This window comes from Periplaneta americana, chromosome 7, assembly GCF_040183065.1.
Source record: "Periplaneta americana isolate PAMFEO1 chromosome 7, P.americana_PAMFEO1_priV1, whole genome shotgun sequence".
Lineage (NCBI taxonomy): Eukaryota > Metazoa > Arthropoda > Insecta > Blattodea > Blattidae > Periplaneta > Periplaneta americana.
In genome coordinates, this window is record NC_091123.1 from 155,425,030 (window position 1) to 155,443,578 (window position 18,549).

The 18,549-nt window shown below is 41.1% G+C and overlaps 5 non-coding genes across 5 annotated transcripts; all 5 read left to right on the plus strand.

Annotated features, from left to right (window-relative positions):
* Positions 1-3,229: 3,229 nt before the first annotated feature.
* On the plus strand, positions 3,230-3,302 carry TRNAN-GUU (transfer RNA asparagine (anticodon GUU)). Its single transcript has one exon. It is a non-coding gene; the product is annotated as a tRNA-Asn (tRNA).
* A 172-nt stretch (positions 3,303-3,474) lies between these two features.
* Positions 3,475-3,547, plus strand: TRNAN-GUU (transfer RNA asparagine (anticodon GUU)). The gene has a single exon. It is a non-coding gene; the product is annotated as a tRNA-Asn (tRNA).
* A 212-nt stretch (positions 3,548-3,759) lies between these two features.
* On the plus strand, positions 3,760-3,832 carry TRNAN-GUU (transfer RNA asparagine (anticodon GUU)). The gene has a single exon. It is a non-coding gene; the product is annotated as a tRNA-Asn (tRNA).
* A 212-nt stretch (positions 3,833-4,044) lies between these two features.
* TRNAN-GUU (transfer RNA asparagine (anticodon GUU)) lies at positions 4,045-4,117 on the plus strand. Its single transcript has one exon. It is a non-coding gene; the product is annotated as a tRNA-Asn (tRNA).
* A 213-nt stretch (positions 4,118-4,330) lies between these two features.
* On the plus strand, positions 4,331-4,403 carry TRNAN-GUU (transfer RNA asparagine (anticodon GUU)). The gene has a single exon. It is a non-coding gene; the product is annotated as a tRNA-Asn (tRNA).
* Positions 4,404-18,549: the final 14,146 nt, after the last annotated feature.

Below are 18,549 nucleotides of genomic sequence, written 5' to 3' on the forward strand. Positions count from 1 at the left end.
CTTGGAGAATAAACTGACAAATATGACTGATATCTTAATTATGGAATATTCATTCGTGACAAACAATTGATTGGTATAAATTCATGAATCAGTTTAATTCACAGTTTTATTACTAATTCGCAGAAAATTGCTTATGTTGTGGCAAGTAATGAAATAAAAAATAATTAATTTTATGTTAAGTAAAAGAGTAATATATGATACAATATTGTGAAATGCTGAATTTTATTGAATGAAAAGTGGAGTATGGACCTGACTATGAAATATATTTGTCATGTAACAATATCCCCATATATTTATTTAAAATTTCGAAATACAAGACAATTTTATTAGAATGTAGGCAACAAGTACAGTATCTGTTACCGAAAATTAGGCGGAAATAGAGTCAAAACATGTATAGAACCTGAAGATTAACTTTATCTTAACTGAATACGTTGAGATAACTGTTGTGTGTGAAATTTTATGACTTCGATGGTTACTGTAAACCAGTGGTCAGCGAAGATTACGTCATATAAAGTGCAGCCCTCATAAACAGCAAAGGGGAAGATTGGCGGGAGAGTATACCGAAACTGCCTAACATTGAATGAACAAGTGATTAGTAATGGGACGCAGATCAAGTCTTACCCCTCCGCCCTCTGGCCTAATGTGGGGTTGACACGCGAGTCAAGTAATGCCGACCACTGCTGTAGAGCTATATTTAAATGTGAGCACTTTACGAATTGTAACTCATTTGTCTATGTCTTTAAACCTAATAACTAAGAAAAATAATTCGTTCATTCATAGTGTTCTTCACATGGGCAGGTCTGTCTTTCACTGCAAATCCAGCATTCTCCAGATTTCCTATTTTCTGTCATCCTCTTTGTCTCCTCATTTGATCCATATATCTTAATGTCGTTTACCATCTTGTATTTTCTTCTGCCCCGAACTCTTCTCCCGTTCACCATTCCTTCCAGTGCGTTCTTCAGAAGGCAGTTTCTTCTCAACCAATTCGTTTTCCTCTTTTTGCTCAATTTCAGCATCATTCGTTCTTCATCCACTCTTTCCTACACAGCTTCGTTTCTTATTGTGACTGTGCATTTGACATGCTCCATCCTTCTCCAAACTCACATTTCAATTGCTTCTAGTCGCTTCTCTTCACTTCGTCGTAATGTCCATGTTTTTGTCGTGTACAATGCTACAATCCACACAAAGCTCTCCTCATTCTTATTTCTTTCTCCAGAGAACGGCAAATCTTTCTATTAAATCTTCCTTTGCCATTGCTGTACTCCTTTTGAGTTCTTGAGTTGCGTCCAGACTTGCAGAGAACAGCGATCCTATCTGGACAGCGAACGATACTTAGCAACATCGGCGCGTAGCGTGAGCCCGCAACCTGAGCGTTACGGACCGAGGGGCACTGAGTTGCACCACTTGTCGTTTATTCCAAGGAAAAATCAAAGGATCCAGAGCGTTGAAGTTGCAGTAAGTGTGGACGTGCATGGAAGCTGGACGTGTAACACCTATTCGTGCCGCATGTGTGGCTACAGTGCTAGTGCACTGGCCTTCCATGAAGACGGTCCGGGTTCGGTCTGCGTGGAATGTATAATGGTAAAATAGACGTTGCATAAGGGTTTTCTCGGGGTACTCTGTTTCCCTCTTTCATTCCAACACTTCACTTCTCCTTCATTTCATCTCTCGGAACAACTGGATAAGGCGGACCGCATAGCTGCGCCGACTATGCTCGCCACTAGTGACCTGGCCGTACCGAAATAAGACAATCGAAATTTCGCTAGTAAATTCGCGACTATATTCTTTAAGCATTATTTCAAATGCAAGGTTTACGCAGTATAACGTGGGTCTTTTGAATGTACTAGAAGAAAATACAGATTTAGTAAGATGATATATCTGGTTATTACAGCTAAATGAAGGAGAAATATGATGTGCTATAGGAAATATCACTGAAATCACGAAATCAAATTTCGTGGCAATCGTCGTCAAGCGCTCGCTAGGCTACGTAATTATTACTGCATTGGCATTGTATTTTTGGTTCAGAGAAAATAGCTCGACTTTACGAAAGAAATGTTCAGCTCCCATAAAATTAATTATTGTGTTCATAACATTGCTTAGGCCTATCAATTTTACGAAAAAAATTATCATCAGAACCATGGGCGACTAGAAACATCACTAGCGTCCACCGCTGTGTGTGGAGTAACGGTTAGTTTGCCTGACCGTGAAACGAGCGGGCACGGGTTCAAATCCTGGTTGAGATTTTTTTCGGGAGTTTACGTCAACCCATTAAGAGCAATTTCTTGGTAACTTTCGGCACTGGACTCTGGACTCATTTCACTGTCATTATCGCCTTCATAGCATTCAGACGCTAGATAACCATAGATGTTGATCGTCTGGCCGCGAAACCAGATGGCCCGTGTTCGACTCCCGGTCGGGACAAGTTACCTGGTTGAGGTTTAGTCCGGGGTTTTCCCTCAACGGATACGAGCAAATGCTGTTTAACTTTCGGTGCTGGACCCCGGACTCATTTCACCGGCATGTCACCTTCATTTCATTCAGACACTAAATAACCTACATGTGGATAAAACGTCGTAAAAACCCACTACAAAAAATACATCACTAGCCTAGCGCAATCACATTCGGCCATATTGACACAAAAGAAAATGCGAGCGGGTTTTTAGTGTATTTATTTACACTGCAAGTGGGCAAGCACTCGGTGGCAGTGGTATAGCTCACGCAAGAAACGATTACCGAAAACCAATGGTGGCGTTGCAGTCTATTTAGACGTGTGTATGTAGGCAACCGAGGGGGGAGTGTTGCGAGCCGATGGAAGTACTGTCTCTTCCAAGAAGATGAACGAATGAGGACATCGCTGTGGAAATAAAGAACGTAGCAAGAGAAAAATTCGAAACTAATTAAACGCGCTACATATGTTTACGAATGAAATAATAATACCGTGCGATACAAGACACGAATTCGCATGCAATGGAACAAACTACAGTCGTAATGTATAGCTCGCGCAAAAAAACGATTACAAAAAACAAAAGGTCCCGGGTTCGATACCCGGCCCCGGAACAATTTTTCCCTCGAAATTATTAAAATCAACTTTACAGGGAGTTATACCTGAAAACCACAATGTAAGTCACACGGAGTTAGTGTGCACTCGAAGTTGGTTGCTTGACGGTTGTCAGCCCATTTTGAGGTATGTGGATATAGAGGGAGGAACTGGATCGGTATCGGGTAGAGTTCCCGGGTAGCTCAGTTGGTAGAGCGTTGGTACGTTAAACCAAAGGTCCCGGGTTCGATACCCGGCCCCGGAACAATTTTTCCCTCGAAATTATTAAAATCAACTTTACAGGGAGTTATACCTGAAAACCACAATGTAAGTCACACGGAGTTAGTGTGCACTCGAAGTTGGTTGCTTGACGGTTGTCAGCCCACTTTGAGGTATGTGGATATAGAGGGAGGAATTGGATCGGTGTCGGGTAGAGTTCCCGGGTAGCTCAGTTGGTAGAGCGTTGGTACGTTAAACCAAAGGTCCCGGGTTCGATACCCGGCCCCGGAACAATTTTTCCCTCGAAATTATTCAAATAAACTTTACAGGGAGTTATACTGAAATCTTGATTTGCATGATACACGTCACTGTTCGTTAACAGAAAACCACAATGTAAGTCACACGGAGTTAGTGTGCACTCGAAGTTGGTTGCTTGACGGTTGTCAGCCCACTTTGAGGTATGTGGATATAGAGGGAGGAATTGGATCGGTGTCGGGTAGAGTTCCCGGGTAGCTCAGTTGGTAGAGCGTTGGTACGTTAAACCAAAGGTCCCGGGTTCGATACCCGGCCCCGGAACAATTTTTCCCTCGAAATTATTCAAATAAACTTTACAGGGAGTTATACTGAAATCTTGATTTGCATAATACACGTCACTGTTCGTTAACAGAAAACCACAATGTAAGTCACACGGAGTTAGTGTGCACTCGAAGTTGGTTGCTTGACGGTTGTCAGCCCACTTTGAGGTATGTGGATATAGAGGGAGGAACTGGATCGGTATCGGGTAGAGTTCCCGGGTAGCTCAGTTGGTAGAGCGTTGGTACGTTAAACCAAAGGTCCCGGGTTCGATACCCGGCCCCGGAACAATTTTTGCCTCGAAATTATTCAAATCAACTTTACAGGGAGTTATACCTGAAATCTTGATTTGCATAATACACGTCACTGTTCGTTAACAGAAAACCACAATGTAAGTCACACGGAGTTAGTGTGCACTCGAAGTTGGTTGCTTGACGGTTGTCAGCCCACTTTGAGGTATGTGGATATAGAGGGAGGAACTGGATCGGTATCGGGTAGAGTTCCCGGGTAGCTCAGTTGGTAGAGCGTTGGTACGTTAAACCAAAGGTCCCGGGTTCGATACCCGGCCCCGGAACAATTTTTCCCTCGAACTTATTCAAATCAACTTTACAGGGAGTTATACCTTAAATCTTGATTTGCACCCTTAATATCTGTTTCTCAAATTTTCACAGCCATACAGAACAACCTGTAATATAACTGTTGTATAAATTCTTACTTTCAGGTTTTTTTTAACAGCAGACTGGATGACAAAAGCTTCTAAACGGAATAATAACAGGCATTTCCCATATTTATTCTGCGTTTAATTTCCTCCCGAGTGTCATTTATATTTCTTTTGTATGTAGGCTATTGCAACAAACAAAAAGTACCTTATTATTCGGTTGTAAAGTTTTATTTGAAATAAGACTTTTAAATATTAATGGAAAATAAACTCTAAAAATGAATATGTATAATTCGCTATAAAATAAAAGTGGATTGTTGGGAAATGCGTAAAACGTTTCACCTTGATAAAAAAAATAGGGTGACCAAAGTGTAGTTATAAACCCATTCGAAGAAATTATAACTTTGGTTACTATGTAACATAAAAAATTTTCAACAAATATTTGCCATCAATTGCATTCCATTACATACTGCACTTTTTCTATCCCTATGTCCCGTTGCTGGAGAGCCTTGAATTCTTTCGGTGCCAATATTGACAATCCTCAATGTTGTAGGCAGAATTACTCTATTGCCAGGGTGTCTGCTGGCTGGATTCGTTCATGAGAGATATTCATGAATTTGGTTTCTTAGGTGCAACCCAAATAATACACAGAAAGACAGGTTTTGAATACATGTTTTTCCATTTTGTTTCCCTACTGAGAATGTCATTCTCAGTAAAACTTTGTCGCTCCAAGTTCTGCAAGGATTATGTAATATCAGAAACCCTTTATTGAGAATGAATGATACTACTTTAGTAGACAGTAAACATTGATGCTTAAGCGTAACTTTAATCGAATCGGTCATTGCAGAAAGGGGACAATTCATATAATCTTACTTTTGAGATAATCAATAAAAACTGTTTTCTTCTTCCAATACTGGAGTAATAATTATAAATATTTTTCTTACTTTCTTTGTGAATAGTGAAGTATAATACATCATGTTAGACATCTGACATCTCAAGCACTTTTGTTTAAAGATGTTTAATCGAAACATGACTTGTCATCTTTCTGCAAGGAATTGTAAAATATAAAAAAATATAAATAATTTACAATTTTGGGCTAATGTAATATTTGAAAATAAACTAAATGTTAATAATTACAATGATAACGATGTTTTTGTGTGTAATTACTACATTACTGTCACCATTTACATAATTATTTTTGCATTTTAATCATTATTCCTACTATATAAATGTGATTTTATATCACAGTTTTAAATCAAAACTCTACTTTTAAACTAATACTTAAAAACTGCATATAGGAGAGCACAATAAAAAGAGACTAAAACACTACACAAAATCATTTGTTTCAATTGTTATAGAGTGTATTGTTAGACGTTGGAAGCCACGTCATTTGTAGATTCCTTGTCACAAGGTGGCCAGTTCAGGATCTCTTCCTAATAGAAAGTGTGTTCCAATGGAATTTATTGCCTCACTTTCGATACATCTCCAAGTTTTTTTTTTCGTATTAATGGGAATTTTCCCATTGTATACTTTGTGTAGGCATTACTATGCGTCCAAAAGCTGGTTTTTTCATACAGAATCTGTGTTTCCTCAATTCACTCACACATCCTGGATCATCTTTAGAGTGAACAAATTCACTGAATTGTGCTGAAGAATACATATTCTCATCTTTCCATTTCTTTCTTAGTGTGTCTAATGAGCAGGTGGTTTTCCTGTAAATCTGTGGCCACCAATATTTAAAATTCAAAATATCATCAGTAGTAATTGATTCTACAGAAAATCTGTTGTTTGTGTTTGCCTGGTGGATTTATTTTACTTTATTGGGTTATTTTACGACGCTGTATCAACATCTAGGTTATTTAGTGTTTGAATGAAGTGAAGGTGGTAATGCCGGTGAAATGAGTCCGGAGTCCAGCACACAAAGTTACCCAGCATTTGCTCGTATTCGGTTGAGGGAAAGCCGGAAAAAAACCTCATCTTAAGTAGCTCACCGCATAATCTCTAAAGAGCTCCCCTTTTTAGGAGGCCATAGCACTTCACGGGAAATCCAAAGGCTATTTCATTCATTCATTCATTCATTCATTCATTCATTCATTCATTCATTCATTCATTCATTCATTCATTCATTCATTCATTCATTCATTCATTCATTCATTCATTCATTCATTCATTCATTCATTCATTCATTCATTCATTCATTCATTCATTCATTCATTCATTCATTCATTCATTCATTCATTCATTCATTCATTCATTCATTCATTCATTCATTCATTCATTCATTCATTCATTCACTCGTTCATTCTTCCATTCAGGTAACTTGCCCCGACAGGGATTCGAACCCGGGCCACCTGGTTTCGCGGCCAGACGCTCTGACCTTTACTTCACAGGTGTGGACTGCCTGGTGGATCAAGGTATTGTATTGGTCTGGCACTTATACCCAATCTTCCTTAGTGTGTCCTTTACTACACCAAAGTTGCGGTGACAGGGAAGAAATGAATGGCCTCGTTGTGGAAAATAATGAATGATTTTGTTAAATCTCCCCATTTGGGTCAGTGCAAGCAACAATGGAATTAAGGAATGATTGTTATTTTGTCCTGCACAGTTGTCAGACTGAAGAAGGGATATTTTCAATGTGGTTCAGAAGGAACACACTTCATTTGAAGATTTGTGGCCTATACTTTCATGATAGGAATAGAAGTGCGCCGTATGGTCTTCGAAATTGTGAATGTTGAAAATTGATGACCCCCAAGTTGCACCTAAACAAACAAAGATCTGTTTCTTACCCTCATTGTTCTCCTGTCGTACGGGCTGCTACAGCCTTCCCAATGGAATTGACGTTTCAGTGCCTTCAGTTTACTTTTCTTATTTACATTTCTGCATTAGTTAATTTCATTGCGTTTGTATTTACCACTAATAAAACAGCTTTCTTCCCCTGGGTCACTTACTACTTCTAGCTTATCTGTCATTTTCCTTATCAGCTGATGGGAGCGTAACTTATTAGATCCGCGGCACTCAGTTGCGTCACGTCGTCAGTCAGTGCAGAAAGAAGGTAAGTCGCTGACTTGTCCCCTTTCTGCGATGATTGCACTGCTTATGGTACTCTGATTTGCGTTGAGAATGGGCAAATTTGTCCCATTTCTGTATTGAAATTTGTGTCTAGGTCTGGAGAAAGCAATGGCACTCTTAACTCATTTTCGCGTTCTTCATGATATCCCGTTTCTGGAATGACCGATTCAATTAAAATCACACAGCTCACAAAACATTTGGGGAACTTCCATGTTCTCATCCTGATATTGGCTTTGGATTAATTAATGTTTACAGAGTTTAAAGTCTCCATATAAAGCACTCATGACCAGAGGTTGAAACTGTTTTATAATATTGATAACTCGTGTAAATTTATTCATATATTGCAGAATGTGTCGTATGTCCAAGACGAAGTCCGCCATATGTGTAACTCTGAGCGGACCTCGAATTGGAGAATAAGAAGTTTTCAACACAATAATTATTTAATAAACATGTATTTTAATTCGATAAGTATTTTATTACAGTCACTGCAAAATTTAGTTTAAGATTCAATAATTCATTAATTCATAGCGAACATTAAGTTTCCCAATAACTCGTTAATTTATTGAATGTGTTACACCGTCGCATAGCTGAAGTTTTACTGAGCCCCTTCTCTGAAGTATTACTCCGCCGTATGTCACAACTGTAACTGTGCCGTTCATCACAGATTTTACTCCGCCGCCTGACTCAACTGGTAATCCGCCGCTCATCACAGATTTAATCCGCCGCATGTCTCAACTGCTACTCTGCCGCTCATCACAGCTTTTACTCCGCCACATGTCTCAACTGGTACTCCGCAGCATGTCTCAACTGTTAGTGTGCTGCTCATCACAGCTTTTACTCCGCCGCATGACTCAACTGTTACTGTGCCGCACATCTCAGCTTTTACTCCGCCGCATGTCTCAACTGTTACTGTGCCGCTCATCACAGCTTTTACTCCGCCGCATGTCTCAACTGGTACTCCGCAGCAAGTCTCAACTGTTACTGAGCCGCTCATCACAGCTTTTACTCCGCCGTATGTCTCAACTGGTAATCCGCCGCTCATCACAGCTTTTACTCCGCCGCATGTCTCAACTGTTACTGAGCCGCTCATCACAGCTTTTACTCAGCCGTATGTCTCAACTGGTAATCCGCCGCTCATCACAGCTTTACTCCGCCGCATGTATCAACTGTTACTGTGCCGCAAATCACAGCGTTTACTCCGCCGCATGTCTCAACTGTTACTGTGCCGCACATCACAGCTTTTATTCCGCCGCATGTCTCAACTGGTAATCCGCCGCTCATCACAGCTTTACTCCGCTGCATGTCTCACCTGTTACTGTGCCGCACATCACAGCGTCTACTCCGCCGCATGTCTCAACTGGTAATCCGCCGCTCATCACAGGTTTTACTTCGTCGCATGTCTCACCTGGTAATTCGCCGCTCATCACAGCTTTACTCCGCCGCATGTCTCAACTCTTACTTTGCCGCAAAACACAGCGTTCACTCCGCCGCATGTCTCAACTGGTAATCCGCAGCTCACCACAGCTTTACTCCACCGCATGTCTCAACTGTTACTGTGCCGCTCATCACAGATTTTACTCCGCTACATGTCTCAACTGTTACTCCGCTGTTACTTACAGGTTTTGCTACGCCGCATGTCTCAACTGTTATTCTGCCGTTTTCACAGCTTTTACACCGCCCTATGTATCAACTGTTACTCTGCCGCTCTTCACACGTTTTACTCCGCCGCATGTCTCAACTGCAATACTGCCACTTTTCACAGCTTTTACACTGCCCTATGTATCAACTGTTACTCTGCCGCTTCACACAGGTTTTACTCCGCCGCATGTCTCAAGTGTTATTATGCCGTTTTTCACAGCTTTTACACCGCCCTATGTTTCAACTGTTACTCCGCCGCTTCTCACTGATTTTACACAGTCCTATGTATCAACTGTTACTCCGCCGCTTCTCACAGGTTTTACTCCGATGCATGGCTGAACTGTTATTTTGCCGCTTTTCACAGCTTTTACATCGCCCTATTTATCAACTGTTTTTCTGCCGCTTCTCACAGGTTTTACTCAGCCGCATATCTCAACTGTTACTCCGCCGTTTCTCACTGATTTTACTCCGCCGCGTGTCTCAACTGTTATTTTGCCGCTTTTCACAGCTTTTACACCGCCCAATGTATCAACTGTTACTCCGCCGCTTTTTACTGATTTGACTTCGCCGCATGTCTCAACTGTTATTTGGCCGCTTTTCACAGTTTTACATCGCCCTATGTATCATCTGTTACTCCGCCGCATGTCTCAACTGTTACTCTGCCGCTTCTCACAGCTTTTAAACCGCCTGTTTATCAACTTTTTCTCCGACGCTTCTCACAGGTTTTACTCCGTCGCATGTCTCGACTGTTTTTCTGCCACTTTTCACAGCTTTTACTCCGCCCTATGTATCAACTGTTACTCCGCCGCTTCTCACAGCTTTTACACCGTCCTATGTAACAACTGTTACTCCCCCGCTTCTCACAGGCTTTAATCCGCCGCATATCTCATCTGTTACTCCGCCGTTTGCCACAGGATTTATTCCACCGCATTTCTCAACTGTTATTCTGCCGCTTTTCACAGCTTTTACACCGCCCTATGTATCAACTGTTACTCCGCCGCTTCTCACAGCTTTTACACCGTCCTATGTATCAACTGTTACTCCCCCGCTTCTCACAGGTTTTAATCCGCCGCATATCTCAACTTTTACTCCGCCGTTCCTCACAGGTTTTATTCCACCGCATTTCTCAACTGTTATTCTGCCGTTTTTCACAGCTTTTACACCGCTCTATGTATCAACTGATACTTCGCCGCTTCTCACAGGTTTTACTCCGCCGTATGTCTCAACTGTCACTCTGCCGCTTTTCACAGGTTTTACTCCGCCGCATGTCTCAACTGTCACTCTGCCGCTTTTCACAGGATTTACTCCGCCGTATGTCTCAACTGTCACTCTGCCGCTTTTCACAGGTTTTACTCCGCCGTATGTCTCAACTGTTACGCTGCCGCTTTTCACAAGTTTTACTCCGCCGCATGTCTCAACTGTCACTCTGCCGCTTTTCACAGGATTTACTCCGCCGTATGTCTCAACTGTCACTCTGCCGCTTTTCACAGGTTTTACTCCGCCGTATGTCTCAACTGTCATTCTGCCGCTTTTCACAGGTTTTACTCCGCCGTATGTCTCAACTTTCACTCTGCCGCTTTTCACAGGTTTTACTCCGCCGTATGTCTCAATTGTCACTCTGCCGCTTTTCACAGGTTTTACTCCGCCGTATGTCTCAACTGTCACTCTGCCGCTTTTCACAGGTTTTACTCCGCCGTATGTCTCAACTGTCACTCTGCCGCTTTTCACAGGATTTACTCCGCCGTATGTCTCAACTATTACTCTGCCGCTTTTCACAGGTTTTACTCCGCCGCATGTCTCAACTGTCACTCTGCCGCTTTTCACAGGATTTACTCCGCCGTATGTCTCAACTGTCACTCTGCCGCTTTTCACAGGTTTTACTCCGCCGTATGTCTCAACTGTCACTCTGCCGCTTTTCACAGGTTTTACTCCGCCGTATGTCTCAACTTTCACTCTGCCGCTTTTCACAGGTTTTACTCCGCCGTATGTCTCAATTGTCACTCTGCCGCTTTCCACAGGTTTTACTCCGCCGTATGTCTCAACTGTTACTCTGCAGCTTCTCAAAGCTTTAACTTCGCCGCATCTCTAAACTGTTACTCCGCCGCTTTTCGCAGATTTTACTCCGCCGCTTCTCTGTAGACTTTCTCCCCCGTATTTCTGAACTATTACAAAGTCCCTTCTCTGAGTAGTTACTCCTCCGCATCTCTGAACTCATAGTGAGCCCCTTATGCTGAAGTTATACTCCACCACATCTCTCAAGTGTTTTACACTGCCGCTTCTGGCAACCGCTGCACCGGAGCATCTGGTAACGCAGATTCCGTTGCCTCTGGCAAGAAAGAAGCCGCTGCCTCTGGCAATACCGAAACAGCTGTAGTTGGCAATACCGAAACAGCTGTAGCTGGCAATACCGGACAGCTGCAGGTAGAAATACCGAACAGCTGCAGGTAGAAATACCGGACAGCTGCAGGTAGAAATACCGGACTGCTGCAGGTAGAAATACCGGACAGCCGCAGCTAGAAAAACCGGACAGCCGCAGCTAGAAAAACCGGACAGCTGCAGGTAGAAATACCGGACTGCTGCAGCTAGAAATACCGGACAGCTGCAGGTAGAAATACCGGACAGCTGCAACTAGAAATACCGGACAGCTGCAGGTAGAAATACCGGACAGCTGCAGGTAGAAATACCGGACAGCTCCAGCTAGAAATACCGGACAGCTGCAGGTAGAAATACCGGACAGCCGCAGCTAGAAAAACCGGACAGCTGCAGCTACAAATACCGGACAGCTGCAGGTAGAAATACCGGACTGCTGCAGCTAGAAATACCGGACAGCTGCAGGTAGAAATACCGGACAGCTGCAACTAGAAATACCGGAGAGCTGCAGGTAGAAATACCGGACAGCTCCAGCTAGAAATACCGGACAGCTGCAGCTAGAAATACCGGACAGCTCCAGCTAGAAATACCGGACAGCTGCAGCTAGAAATACCGAAAGTGCTGCTTCTGATGACACCGATGACACTGCCTGCGGGAACACCGACAGAGCTGCCTCTGCCAACTCTGACACTGCAGCCTCTGGCAAATGTGACACCGCTATCTCTGGCAATTTTGAACCGCTGTTTGTTGCACATTTTTCACCGCTGACTGGAATAGAAGGAATAGAATATTGAAACACGTGTCGTCACTATCTCGAATTGAAACTTGTGTCATTGTACATTTGAACTTAATTGAAACAACTTTATCGTTGGTGATTTGAATTGAAATATCTGTCTCTACTGACTCGAATTGGAACATATGTTCGATGGTGACTCGAAATACAAGATCTCTGTTGCTGCTGTTTCGACATCTGTCTCTCTGCTTTTGCATAAGTTCGAACAAAGAAATTAGACCTACCAGGAATAGTGAAATTAGCCACTAGAAATAATGACACCTCAAAGTTCTACAGTTTGTAGTTAACATGTTACTTAATGCTCGACCATGCCGAAATGTATAATTATACACCTGGTAGCAGTCCTTTGATGCATGTCATTAAAGTACACCTACTCATTAAATTACAGGTGTTCAGCCAATGACTACTGAGCTTACAGGTGTTCAGCCAATGTAAAGTCAGCTTTGTACCGTTATAAAACCGCAAGTATCGATTATTCTCGGATATGCAATCGAAAGAGAATTAGCGAAAAGTCACGAAGGCTGGAAATCCAATACTGTCGCAGAATGTTATGTTCTGTTACTATAATAATTAGTGTTAATTGTAGATAATATTCAAATAAATTCAAATTGTCATCTCGTTTTTCAATGTGGAATTCAATAATCAAGGTTATATAAAGTTTAACGGGATTACATCAAGGTCAATGACTTTATTGTTCCTTGGAAAAAAAAAAGAATTCTTTCGCGTCTCCGCACATCTCAGAATTCACGACCTAGAACAAAGTAATTTCCGATGTAGTCAGATGCAAATAAAATGTATACGTCTGAATAATTTTAAGTTAGAATTATGGTCGAGCATAAAAGTCGTTTGAAACTCGCCTATAACGGTAATTAAGAAGCTCGTATGAAAATTATGAAACTCGATTGCGCTAGTTTCAGAAACATCCATACTCGTTTCTTAATTACTATCATTATAGGCTCGTTGCATAATGTACTATTATATGGGCTGTAAGTTTTACGGGCTTAAAATAACTCTCGAACTATATTAGGACAGCTGTTTATTTAACCGATCTTTCATTCTGTACTGTAATATAGGTGTATCAAGAATAGTTGTGTTTGTTCCATTAGGGAGGTAATGGTCATATGTTGATTTAGAAGAAATACTTGTATAGGTTAGAATTCGAATGCCGAGATGTGAACACGTGATTGAGTATAGCACGAAAATATCGTAACTGTATAAATATATTCGGAAGGCTTTTATATTTTTATCAATTTCTAGCCACCATTGCGGCATTTTTTAATTTGTAAACGTTTGTCGTCTTGATATTGGACGACCGTCGAGTCACCACTGCGCCCGCCTGGGGTATAGCAGAACGAGTGATGTATTTCTAAGCAAAATGTGCCCTGGTTCTGGAATTTCGGTAGTATCGGTGGTTGTTTATGTCGTCACCGCCACCATCTTTTTTTCTTATTCTTTTTTAGTGCAGGTTTCTTTACATTTTTATTTCTGTATAGACAAATTCGAATGTATTCTTAGAGTATTCATTGTAATTTTTGCGATATTTATGTATATATTTATTATTTTATTTTTTATTGATTTGCTGAATATTTATTAATTTCTGACTATCATGTACGCAGGAATACTTACGTAATGTGAGTCGAAAATGTATGGAATCAAATCTTGTTTGTTTCGTCTGCGGAGTACATTTCACTGTGAAAATGTTTAAATGTGAATAAAATACAACTTTTGGCAAAAGAAAAAAAAAAAAATGTGTCCTGGCGACAACTCTCCTCGAAAAATATACCTTGACGTTGCCTGGGCCAGCCGGGTCTAAAATACATCCCCAAGTACAACTATCATGAGCAAGATTAATCCAGTCTCTACCATCATATCCCACCTCCCTCAAATCGATTTTAATATTTTCTTCCCATCTACGTCTCGGCCTCCCCAAAGGTATTTTTCCCTCCGGCCTTCCAACTAACACTCTATATGCATTTCTGGATTCGCCCATACGTGCTACATGCCATGCCCATCTCAAGCGTCTGCATTTAATGTTCCTAATTGTGTCAGTTGAAAAATACAATGCGTGCAGCTCTGCGTTGTGTAACTTTCTCCATTCTCCTGTAACTTCATCCCTCTTAGCCCCAAATATTTTCCTAAGAACCTTATTCTCAAACACCCTTAATCTCTGTTCCTCTCTCAAAGTGAGAGTCCAATCTTCACTACCATATAGAACAACCGGTAATATAACTGTTTTATAAATTCTAACTTTCAGATTTTTTGACAGCAGATCAGATGACAAAAGCTTCTCAACCGAATAATAACAGGCATTTCCCATATTTATTCTGCGTTTAATTTCCTCCTGAATGTCATTTATATTTGTTACTGTTGCTCCAAGATATTTGAATTTTTCCACCGCTTCGAAGGATAAATCTCCAATTTTTATATTTCCACTCCGTACAATATTCTGGTCACGAGACATAATCATATACTTAGTCTTTTCGGGATTTACTTCCTAACCTATCGCTTTACTTGCTTCAAGTAGAATTTCCGTTTTTTCCCTAATCGTTTGTGGATTTTCTCGTAACATATTCACGTCATCCGCATAGACAAGAAGCTGATGTAACCCGTTCAATTCCAAACCCTCTGTGTTATCCTGAACTTTCCTAATGGCATATTCTAGAGTAAAGTTAAAAAGTAGAGGTGACAATGCATCTTCCTGCTTCAGCCCGCAGTTTTGGAAAAGCTACCCTGTAAAATTTAAGATTAGTGAATTAGCATGTTTTTTGCGTGGATCCTTCAAATTTAAAAGTAACGGATAGAGACTGGACAGTCATAGCCTTCCGAAAGCAGTACTGGAAGTATCAGCCTAAAAATACTCGTAGTTTAGGAAGGTGAAGAATGTTGGACCGGAGTAATCCGCGTGGTCTAAGTCAAGATGGCGGCGGTGGTTTACCGATACCCGATCGTAACTAGAATTTAATAATGTGAGGAACTCTAATGTAGCCCCATGGAGAGAGTTGAGTGGGATGACGGGTAACTCACCTTCTATAATACGAAATTAGCGATCTTGCTTGATTGTCTTCCAAGAACATCACGCCTCAGCTTACGTTTGTCCTTAAGTTTCCATAGAAACAGCCGGCATTGTGAGATATTTATTATTACGAATGATTGATATGGAAACATTTGTCATTCTTTACACACACGACACACACAAATCCGTGTAGTTTGACTTACTTTTAATTTGTTACAGTTCGAAGTGACAGTTTTGATAAAGTGAAAAAAAGCTAGTTCTCATATCACCATTGCTTTGTTAGAAACTTACCACTGTTTCGTCTTTGTAAATTGACTGTAAGTGTCATCACAACTAGCTAATTATAGACGTTAATTTCGGATGATTTTCTTCTTGAATTTGTTGTTTCTTGGAGAATAAACTGACAAATATGACTGATAGCTTAATTATGGAATATTCATTCGTGACAAACAATTGATTGGTATAAATTCATGCATCAGTTTAATTCACAGTTTTATTACTAATTCGCAGAAAAATGCTTATGTTGTGGCAAGTAATAAAATAAAAAATAATTAATTTTATGTTAAGTAAAAGAGTAATATATGATAGAATATTGTGAAATGCTGAATTTTATTGAATGAAAAGTGGAGTATGGACCTGACTATGAAACATATTTGTCATGTAACAATATCCCCATATATTTATTTAAAATTTCGAAATACAAGACAATTTTATTAGAATGTAGGCAACAAGTACAGTATATATTAACGAAAATTAGCCGAAAATAGCGTCAAAACATGTATAGAACCTGAAGATTTACTTTATCTTAACTGAATACGTTCAGATAACTGTTGTGTGTGAAATTTTATGACTTCGATTGTTACTGTAACCAGTGGTCAGCGAAGATTACTTCATATAAAGTGCAGCCCTCGTAAACAGCAAAGGGGAAGATTGGCGGGTGAGTATACCCAAACTGCGTAACATTGAATGAACAAGTGATTAGTAATGGGACGCAGATCAAGTCTTACCCCTCCGCCCTCTGGCCTAATGTGGGGTTGACACGCGAGTCAAGTAATGCCGACCACTGCTGTAGAGCTATATTTAAATGTGAGCACTTTACGAATTGTAACTCATTTGTCTATCTCTTTAAACCTAATAACTAAGAAAAATAATTCGTTCATTCATAGTGTTCTGCACATGGGCAGGTCTGTCTTTCACTGCAAATCCAGCATTCTCCAGTTTTCCTATTTTCTGCCATCCTCTTTGTCTCCTCATTTGATCCATATATCTTAATGTCGTTTACCATCTTGTATTTTCTTTTGCCCCGAACTCTTCTCCCGTTCACCATTCCTTCCAGTGCATCCTTGAGAAGGCAGTTTCTTCTCAACCAATTCGTTTTCCTCTTTTTGCTCAGTTTCAGCATCATTCGTTCTTCATCCACTCTTTCCAACACAGCTTCGTTTCTTATTGTGACTGTACATTTGACATGCTCCATCCTTCTCCAAACTCACATTTCAAATGCTTCTAGTCGCTTCTCTTCACTTCGTTGTAATGTCCATGTTTTTGTCGTGTACAATGCTACAATCTACACAAAGCACTCCTCATTTTTATTTCTTTCTCCAGAGAAAAGCAGATCTTTCTATTAAATCTTCCTTTGCCATTGCTGTACTCCTTTTGAGTTCTTGGCAGCACCTAAAGGTGCGTCCAGACTTGCAAAGAACAGCGATCCTATCTGGACAGCGAACGATACTTAGCAACATCGGCGCGTAGCGTGAGCCCGCAACCTGAGCGTTACGGACCGAGGGGCACTGAGTTGCACCACTTGTCGTTTATTCCAAGGAAAAATCAAGGGATCCAGAGCGTTGAAGTTGCGGTAAGTGTGTACGTGCATGGAAGCTGGACGTGTAACACCCATTCGTGCCGCATGTGTGCCTACAGTGCTAGTGCACTGGCCTTCCATGAAGACGGTCCGGGTTCGGTCTGCGTGGAATGTATAATGGTAAAATAGACGTTGCATAAGAGTTTTCTCGGGGTACTCTGTTTCCCTCTTTCATTCCAACACTTCACTTCTCCTTCATTTCATCTCTCGGAACAACTGGATAAGGCGGACGGCATAGCTGCGCCGACTATGCTCGCCACTAGTGACCTGGCCGTACCGAAATAAGACAATCGAAATTTCGCTATTAAATTCGCGACTATATTCTTTAAGCTTCATTTCAAATGCAAGGTTTACGGAGTATAACGTGGGTCTTTTGAATGCACTAGAAGAAAATACAGATTTAGTAAGATGATATATCTGGTTATTACAGCTAAATGAAGGAGAAATATGATGTGCAATAGGAAATATCACTGAAATCACGAAATCAAATTTCGTGGCAATCGTCGTCAAGCGCTCGCTAGGCTACGTAATTATTACCGCATTGGCATTGTATTTTTGGTTCAGAGAAAATACGAAAGAAATGTTCAGCTCCCATAAAATTAATTATTGTGTTCATAACATTGCTTAGGCCTATCAATTTTACGAAAAAAATTATCATCAGAACCATGGGCGACTAGAAACATCACTAGCGTCCACCGCTGTGTGTGGAGTAACGGTTAGCTTGCCTGACCGTGAAACGAGCGGGCACGGGTTCAAATCCTGGTTGAGATTTTTTTCGGGAGTTTACGTCAACCCATTAAGAGCAATTGCTTGGTAACTTTCGGCACTGGACTCTGGACTCATTTCACTGTCATTATCGCCTTCATAGCATTCAGACGCTAGATAACCATAGATGTTGATCTTCTGGCCGCGAAACCAGGTGGCCCGTGTTAGAATCCCGGTCGGGACAAGTTACCTGGTTGAGGTTTAGTCCGGGGTTTTCCCTCAACGAATACGAGCAAATGCTGTTTAACTTTCGGTGCTGGACCCCGGACTCATTTCACCGGCATTATCACCTTCATTTCATTCAGACGCTAAATAACCTACATGTGGATAAAACGCCGTAAAAAACCCACTACAAAAAATACATCATTAGCCAAGCGCAATCACATTCGACCATATTGAAACAAAAGAAAATGCGAGCGGGTTTTTAGTGTATTTATTTACACTGCAAGTGGGCAAGCACTCGGTGGCAGTGGTATAACTCACGCAAGAAACGATTACCGAAAACCAATGGTGGCGTTGCTGTCTATTTTGACTTGTGTATGTAGGCAACCGAGGG